Here is a 9535-nt window from a genome sequence, read left to right on the forward strand (position 1 = left end):
GAGATCAGTGGTATTCCCTACCACGGTGGCTCATTCCATACAACATAATTGGGCTTACAAACAGACTTGTTGAGTGTCAGTGAAAGAACAAATGAGGTTGGAGGGAATGAATACATCCCCGTGGCTAAGTGCTTTCTCTAAGAATGCACCTAAACCTTTTGTTTTCTGCCAGAGAAAAGGGAAGTGTGTACCTAGCCAAGAGGAAGGTAATTGACAAGCCAGGTGAAGGGGGAGAGCAAATCTAGGATATCAGCGATGAGATCATTGAATCTGTCCTACCGGGCTCCAGACAGGGCAGAAGGAACGTGCTTCTAGGACTGTGCTAAAAGATTAAGAGATGAGAGAATAAAGGGAGTGAAGAACAAGCTCAGAAAGAGTGAAAGATGGAGAGGTGGAAAGATTCACTGAAGCTCTAGAGGTGGTGCTCTCCTGTCAGAGCAGGGTGAACTAGACCATGACTAGCAAGAGAAAAGCGACTGGAGTTACTAAGTCTAGGAACCGAGTGAGGAGGCTATCAGAAGTGTCATCAGTATGGATGTTGAAGTCACTGATTTATCTAACATTCAAATAAAACTGTGCAATATTAAACATAACTAATGAGACCCCAAAAGCACTATATTTAATGAAACAATCACATTAGGACAATATTCAATTAAGCTGCTCAAAGAAATCATGCAAATGATTAACTTAAGACGCTTGCATCTATATTCATGAATAAAGTTTTAAAATATCATATAGTGCAGACGCTTAGCACACAGTCTCCCGGATTCATCCAAGCCCTGATCCAACCTAGAACACCACGCTTGAGCCCCTCCCAGCTACCCCACCCACCGTAAAGTAATATAACGTAACGTAACGTGACACAATGTGACGTGACGTGACGCAACGTAACGTAACGTAACGTAAAACGGATCTCCCCCACCTCCGTAAAATAACGGACACTCCCAATTTGGTGTGACGCCATTTTGGTCGCGAGCCAGAACTGCCACTGAGCCAGAGCTCACCCAACGGCGCCTTCGTCACCCACTCTGGGAACACCTTGAGGTCGCCTTCGCCTTCGCGCCTCCAGCCATGGCGACCGCGCAGCCTTCGCAGGTGCTCCAGAACTACCACCCCGACTGCGAGGCCGCCATCAACGGCCAGATCTGCCTGGAGTTCTACGCCTCCTACGTGTACTTGTCGATGGCCTACTACTTCGACAGGGCCGACGTGGCCCTGAAGCACTTCTTCCAGCTGTTCCTGCAGCAGTCGCGCCAGAAGGGGGAGCACGCCGAGAGGCTGATGCAGCTGCAGACCCAACGCGGAGGCCGCCTCCGCCTTGGCGACATCAAGAAGCCAGACCGCCACAACTGGGAGAGCAGCCTGAAGGCCATGGAGTGTGCGCTCCACCTAGAGAAGTGCGTGACCCAGAGCCTGCTCGATCTGCACCAGCTGGCCACCGACAAGGCGGATCCCCATCTGTGCGACTTCCTGGAGAGTCACCTCCTGCAAGAGCAAGTCAAGTCCATGAAGGAGTTGGGGGACCATCTCGACAACCTGCTCAAGATGGGGGCCCCAGCAGACGGCCTGGCAGAGTACCTCTTCGACAAGCTCACCCTGGGGGACGGCAGTCAGACTGAGTTTGGACTGCTTTCCCCAGAGCCACAGGGTGACTTCCCCTGGTCACCGTACTGAGTGTGCATATTGCAATACTGTCCCTGCGAAACGTTCACTTAAGGTTTTTTTCTTTCTGTTTTATTCCAATAAAGTTATTTGGTTCCTAAATAAATAAAGGTCTGTCCTTGATTCACGTGTGCAAATCTCACCTTTTAAGTTTTAAGTCGGGTATCCAGGAGTCTCTCCACCCACCTATGTCCCATCCACATGCAGCTCGGGATCTCCGTGGATGGAGGGAGAAGGTATTCCATGGGACCCTGGAAAACACAAAACTAATCTTCCCGTTATAAACAAGATTTGGTATATGGGGGTGGGCTGGGCTGGGCTGGGCTGGGCTGGGCTGATGTCGGTTACTGGTGAATGTAGGTGTATGTGAATAGTAAAAGTATAGAAACATGGCCTGAAAACCATGATCACAGTTGCCTCTGGAGAAGAAATGAAGAGAATGGGATTGGGCAGGGATTAAAATAAAGGGGGTCTTCAGCTTTATCCGAAATGTTTATGTTCATTAAATTATGCAAATACTAATGGTTAAGTCTGGATAGCAAGATGTGGGCGTTGGAAGTCTAAATGGTAGAGTACCTCTTTGACAGGTTCCCCCTGGGCTGCAGTGATAAGGCAACTGGTGTAGGGCTGGCTTCCCCACAAACATGGGGGTGACTTCCTGTGGTCACCAATACCTGGCATGCATGTTGCAGTTATGAAAAGTCTACTTATGTGTGTGTTCTTTCATTTGTATCATATGCATGTATGTATACATATGTGTATATGTATGTACATATATTTATGATACATACTCATTCCAACCAGCAGCAAAGTTCGTTCTGAATCTCTAGATTCTGAATGTTGGCTTTAGAAGACACCCTTTGTAGAAAAGCAGTTCAGTGATTGCATTAGTGGAAATGATATAACTGCTTTCTAGACCTTTCCTGAGCCTGATGGTATTCTGCCCTTGGGTTTCATATATCCAACTTTGATCTAGTTTTTGTTGTTTGCTACCCAGAGACCCTAGGCTAATATGTCTTCTTATTATCACCACATCTTTACCAGGCTCCACTGTAATTATTTACAGTAGAGTAAATAGCTCCTCTAGGGTAGTAAATGACATTTTTCTCTTTATCGCTAGTGCAGAGTCTGCTGAAAAGAAAAAGGATGAGAGGGTGGAAGGGATAGAATAAAAACAATTGCCTGGATGGAAATACAGAGTAGTGAAGGCTGCTAGTGCAGGCACCTCTTCTCACCTGAAAGTATTTCCTTCATACTTTACAAGTTTTTAATTCCTTAACCAGCCTTTTCAAGACTGTGTCCTGTATCAGCCAGCGTTATAAAATATTAGCAGATGTTCAGTGAAAAATGGATTCATAGATAGATAGATAGATAATATATACATAATGTCTGTGTTAATTGATTTAGCAGGATTTTTTGTTTTTCAGTTTCTGTTTACTCTAGAAGTTATGTCTTTAATGTAAAAAGTATACATTGTGAAGTTATAATAGAGGTAAAATATTCAGCGTTTCCCAAACATTCTGATCCTGAGATCCTTTTTCTACCAAATCTCAAGAACAGTATTCCGAAGAAAATAGCTTTGGAGACAACAATAAAAGATATTATCATGTGTTATACCAGAAGCACATACTGGTAGCTAAACCTCACTCACTTTCACTAAGAAGTCAATAGGAGAAACTGGAAGCTTTGCTGTGAAGATTCCAGCACAGTAAGTTTTAGGACAGTACGTATAATGCAGGGCCCTCACCATGAGAGTGGGTAGATGTCACATACATTCATTTTGCTTCCTGATGGATAACTCCCAGCGCTGTATTTTTCCATCATATTCTAATTTCCATTTCTAAATGAATGGCTTCTGGGAATGATAACGTTGATATTTCTCCAATATATAACATCGAAAGAAAATTCAAGGCTGCTAAGTAGCTTTATATTCTTTGCCTCCTTCTACCTACGGGTCATCTCAACAGAAGCAGAATTCTTCATTTTGATTTTCCAAACTAGACTGCTGAATTTTGGTCAGTAAAACACCTTTTTGTCAAAAGCAGTCTGTGCCTGCATTTTTTGGGAATAAGATGGCTGTTCCTCTCACTGAAGCATGCTGAAATTCCACAAAATTCAGACATTTAACTATGAGAAAAAAATAAGGCATATATGCTACAAAGCATTTTATTTATAAAGTCCAGGACTCTTAAATATATAATGAGTAATGTACTTAATGTGCAACATCTGACACTTCTTTTTCCTCCAATAGAGATCATCAGCATTATATCATTATTCAATTTTGGATGAGTACCCTATTGCAATGCATTCCTCTTCAGTTTCAGTCGAGGACCTGTCAAGTTTCTCTCCAGTCTTAAAATACATGGTACAATTCTATAAATTGAAATGCGTTATTCCCAAACAATAGTCAGCATGACGCAATATCTAAACAAGAACTCTTGCAGATGTTTTAATTTGAATGTGTTCCCACAACTACTCTCCGGTATCAATACTTGTGACACCTTCAATGAATTTGATAAGGTGTCTGTTTTATTCCCAAGCAGATATCAACAAAATACAAAACTATTATTTTCTCAATATGAAAAATATCCTATCATTTTAAGAAATGATTATATTATGCTAGAAAATAACAAGGTGATTAAAATAACTTCCTCAACAAGAACAGTACTTCGTTCTGGCACATCTTATTAACCACAACTTTCATTTGTCTGCTGTTTGGCTGCTTAATTTGATTCAACAAGCATTTATTCTTAATAAATGAGTTCATGCTGGGGCATGAAAGTTAAATAAGACATGTACTTGTTTCAGTTAAACCAAATAAATTAGCATTTTGACAATTTTCTAAGAGTAAAATCCAGGTCCAATATGAGGTTATTTTAATAGCCAATTAAATTAAGAGTATAGCTAGGGCCTATTTTCATTTGTCACTCTCCACTTTATAAAGAGGTACGCTACACAGTCATTCAACAAACTTTAACAAATGGGAATGCAGCAATTTTTAGTAAGCTATGAGGAAGAATGTAGGCCAGCTATTCTTCCTTTCAGAACAGCAGACTCTAAACGAATCGTAATGACGATCATCTGAGTAAATTATGCTATCAAAATAATGTGTTAAGGAACTTCCTTTTCCTGATAATGAGGTATGTTACCTGAGGGAGGGAGAACTTGACGAAGAACAGTAATGCAACATGATTGACAGATTAAATTTTAGCAAATAAGGTTACTCATTTGTTTACATGTTTTATGTGTTATGCTGTTGTTGCCTGGAGACAACTCCTGGAGAGGAGGCGCTTGAAGGTATGTTTCACTAAGGTGGATCACACAGGAGACTTCCAAGGGACTGGTTTAAAAGCTTCTTTTCAAAACTAGAAAAAAAAGTTATTTCCACTGTAGATTTGAATCTGTAAGAAACCTATAGGTAAAGGTAATCTAAAAAAAATTAGAGCAGCCTTAATGGCAGCTCTTTATATAAAAAATACTTGTACTTGTTGAAAGCTTTTACAGCATTACTACTTGCATCCACTAATAAAAGTAGCTTATACTTAGTGAGAGCTTGCCGTGTATTAGGCATCAGGTTAAGACATTTACCTGAATGACCTCATCTCACAACAACACGAGAGGTAGTGCTATTGGTACTCCCCTTTTACAGATGATCACGGTGAACTCAGAGAGATACATTAATTCACTAATGGCCCATAGCTTAACAAGTGGCTGAACTTGAATTTAAACACACACCGTCGAACTTGAGGACCCGTGCACTTAACTTAGTCTATATGGTAATGACTAAATGAGAAGTTTACAAGCCCTGTGAGTTAGGATGCGACAAAATCTGCTGTGAGAAGTTAGTAGGGGAGAGATTCTATAAGACTGCTTTAACAGAAATCTCAATCCAGTAGGACACACCTATACCAGGTTTAATCAGTCAAGTACCCATAATACAAATTGACATGGCCCATGGTCTGAAAAGTCAAGGAGATTTCTGGAATTGTTCTAAGAACGGTAAATTTGAACATAGAGCTTCTTCTCTGTATTGATGTAACCGCACAGGTGCAGAAAGGTGAACTCTGGCTCTGATTGAGCAGAAGTCAGCTGCTGGGATCTTTTGAAGAAATTCATTGGAGATATTAAATAAAAATAAAAAGATGAAGTGTAAATAGAAAAGGATTATTTTAAATGACTAGTAGAGTGAACATATTTAACCAACCCATATAACGCTTAGTAATAAATAAAAATTACATGAATGAGCACTGATTTTCCAATCCAACATTCTGTGATTAGTAACAGAGTATGATTACACTGTTGCTACCAATCTGAATCTCACGTTTTGAATAAAGCTTTTCAATCTCTTTGATTCCTCCAGAGGTCTCTAATAAAGTACTAAAAATTGGCACTTTGTTTTGCTATATTCCCCCAAAGTTTGCTTTTCTGGTTCTAAACATCATATAAAGAGTGGGAATGGCAAGTCCCAGGAGTCATTGTTAGCCAATGAAGTAGGAGAAGACGAATTTATGATAGAATACATTCATGTGGTTAACTGCTTTCTCTAAGAATGCAGTTAAGCCTTTTGTTTTCTGCCAGAAGAAAACAGAAGTCTGTACTTACTTAGAGGGAAACTGGCAAGTCAGGTAAAGGAGGTGAACAAATCTAGGATGTCAGTAAAGAGATCATTGAAACTGTCCGTTATGGAGGCCAGACAAGGCAGAAAGAATGTGTTTCTAGGACCATGCTGAAAGATTAAGAGACTAGAGAGAGTAAAGAAAGTGAAAAACAAACTGAAAAGGAGTAAAAGATAGAGAGGTGGAAAGGTTCACTGAGACTTTGGAGGTGGTGTTCCTCCGGCAGAGAAGTGTCAACTTGATCATGCATAGAAAGAGAAAAGTGGAGGTCACTGGAGTTAATGAGGTCTAGGAACTGAATGAGGAGGCCGTCAGAAGTGTCATTAGCATCAGCATGGACTCTTCTCTGTAAATCTAGGTGGTCTGCCTTGTGTTGTGGATTCCACATCTGCAGGATGCCAAGACCTTAAAATAATAAAAAACGTAATAATTTACATTTCCATAGCGCTTTAAAATGTAATATCACACTGGTTAGTGTTTCTTATTTTTATCTCACATAGAGCCCTTTCTTATTATAACTGCAAAATTCATTCAGACATTTTCCCCTCTATGCCAAAACATCTTAAGACTGTGAAAGATGAAGGTCAAGGTGTTAGGTATTAAGATCTTTTTAAGATTGGAAAATTCGACTATTGAGCATGTCTCTTAGGTTTGAGCAAAGCCAGTTTGAAGTGTGTTTGTTAAAAATACACATGATTTAGCCGATTTGGGGCCTGAAGGCAGCAAGAATAAAGGAAGTATATAAAATATGCGTGAGCTATTTAAAGAAAGCAAGAACTTCAGGGACTGGGCCTTGATTGCCTTCAAATGGCTACCATGAAGTCATTTGGAGAACAAATATATACCCTTGTCTTGAGTGGTTAAGTCCATCAAGCTATAGAAGACCAGGTGCCAGCATGAGAAATAATCAAGCTGACATGGCCAAGCAGAAACAATTCTTTGGTTCTGAGAGGCAAGAGGAAAGTGATATGTATGTAGGCAAACTTGATTCCAGCACCACATCCTCTACGCTAGATGTGTCAGCATTTCTTTTCCCGGTTGTACAAAATCCCCGAGTACTACTGATTTTTTTAAAGGGATACAAAAATCTGTATTGGTTGAAGTCAAAAAAAAAAAATCTACCTATGCTTATCAAACTAAATGAATTGGTTTGTGAATTAAAGTTACATAACATACAAATTTATATCATTGCTCTTACTTTATAACATACATGCTTATCTCATTTTTGTTGGAAGAGACTAATATACTTAATATAAAGTACAAATTAGAACCTAAAGTTCACAGCAGGAATTGAAATTATTAGTAGAGTTTGAAGAATGGGGCGATATTTGTTAAATTATAGCTATTTATCACTGGACTTCATGTGCAAAGACATCTATTCTGATGGTGATTATAAGCTTTGTGTGTGGGTGTGATTGAGAGATAAATATGTGCTCAGATTTTTAGGTGACCATTTAACTTTCTTACTAACATACTATTTTCAAAGTTCTATTAGCAAGTGTGTATTATCACAATAATTTTCCTTAAATAGAGAATTACTTAATCAGGTATTTCTAAGAGATTGTATTTATTTATTGTTTAGGAAGGAATGAGCCAAAGGCCCAAAGAATTCTCACATCTAGATAGTGACTAAATCAGAAGTAAAAGTAAAATCTTCCTTCCCCCAGCCAAGTTCTCGAATACAAAGTTAACAAGTGTTTTCCTTAGAGCAGCAAACTATCAGGCTGATCCAATCACTACTGGTTTTAGGAGTTAAAGCATAATTTTTGAAAGGTGCTTCAGTGTGACCTTTTGGGTCTTCTTGTACTTTTCCTCTTTATAGCTTCTCCAATTTGGTTTGTCTAACAGTAGCTCGTTCTATCCATGTTTTCCTTCTGTCTTGTATGTGTTGCTAATAGTGAACATGATTGCTCAAACTCAACTAACACCAAAATGAATTATAATCTTGTTGCCTTAAATACCAATCCAAAATGGAAAACTTACCCTAATCTCTCAGGTTGATTATGCCCAGAAGACTTTTAAAAAAATGTCTCATGTAATATCTTCCTATAGTCCCTAATGCCAACATGTGGGCTCTGTTACAATTTTAGAAAGATTTCAAGCCTTGTTGGAGAGGGAAGTCATGATTGTGATCAATACTCCAGTTGATCTGGCTGCCCCTGTAGTTCTACTTTATGTCCCAGTTCTAGTAACTTGACTTTTTCTTGGGGTCAAGTTCTCACCTTATGACTCAGTTTCCTATCCAGACTCTGATATTAGTCCTAATCTTGATAAGTAACCCAGCACATCAATGACTTCAGGATTGAGATTTTGATTTTTCTTGTGCCCCCATCCTTGCCACTTGAGACCTGATTCTGAACTTCAGACCCCAGGGCTTAGGGCTGGCTTCCTGTTTTCTCACATCTCTTGACAAGTAATAGCCTGTCTGCTTACCACATCTCAACATATTACTTCCCTGTAGGTCTCTGTTTTTTGTGTCCTGTATGCCAGCTATGTCACCTTTACCATAACTTCTCAGGCTGACCAGTTACCTGTCAGTTTCTCTCAAGATACCTGACTTTTCCTAAATGGCTGGACTTCCTCACCTGACCAACAACTTTTCTTCTAGTGAATACGTCTAGTTCCAGGTCCAAACTCTCTAGGACTGGCCTCCTGTCTTGCAATCAAACCTTCTGTTAAGAGCCATTCAACAGAGAAAACTGAAATTCTCCATGCTAGCTAACACTATCTGTTCCAAGATCTCTTTGAAGATGGCTATTACAACATTTAATATTATACACTAGATATTTGTTCAGAACTTTCCACAAATCTTTTATTCTCTCGGAAAATTACAGATTCATATCTCCAAAATCCACTAGACATAGAGACAAAGAAAAACCATCAGAATTACAGAGAGGAAAAAGTATGACCTTGTGCTTGCTTCTTTCAACATCGATAGATTTTAAAAATTGGAGTTAAGTTGAATTTGATTCATACATTCAACTTGTGCTTTAAAATATTTTTTTCTAGAAAAATGAAGCCTTCTTCACAAATTCCCTTAATCTATGTCAGCTTCATTTATAATCTAACCTGATGAAGACGTTACTTTCTTAAATATACCTCACATTATCCTCTCAAAATTTATCCATTAACATCATTTGACATAAGACATGGGAGGTAAATGCATAATGATATGGTTCAGAAGCACATGTCCATTTCTGAAACAGTAAATTTTAGGATGACACTAGGAAAATAGTATCAAATAAAATATAGATCTT

At 39.2% G+C, this 9535-nt stretch overlaps 1 pseudogene; it reads left to right on the forward strand.

Annotated features, from left to right (window-relative positions):
- Window positions 1–921: 921 nt before the first annotated feature.
- On the forward strand, window positions 922–1772 carry LOC139081016 (ferritin heavy chain pseudogene; annotated as a pseudogene).
- Window positions 1773–9535: the final 7763 nt, after the last annotated feature.

Source organism: Equus przewalskii, chromosome X (genome assembly GCF_037783145.1).
Source record: "Equus przewalskii isolate Varuska chromosome X, EquPr2, whole genome shotgun sequence".
In the NCBI taxonomy this organism is placed as follows: Eukaryota; Metazoa; Chordata; class Mammalia; order Perissodactyla; family Equidae; genus Equus; species Equus przewalskii.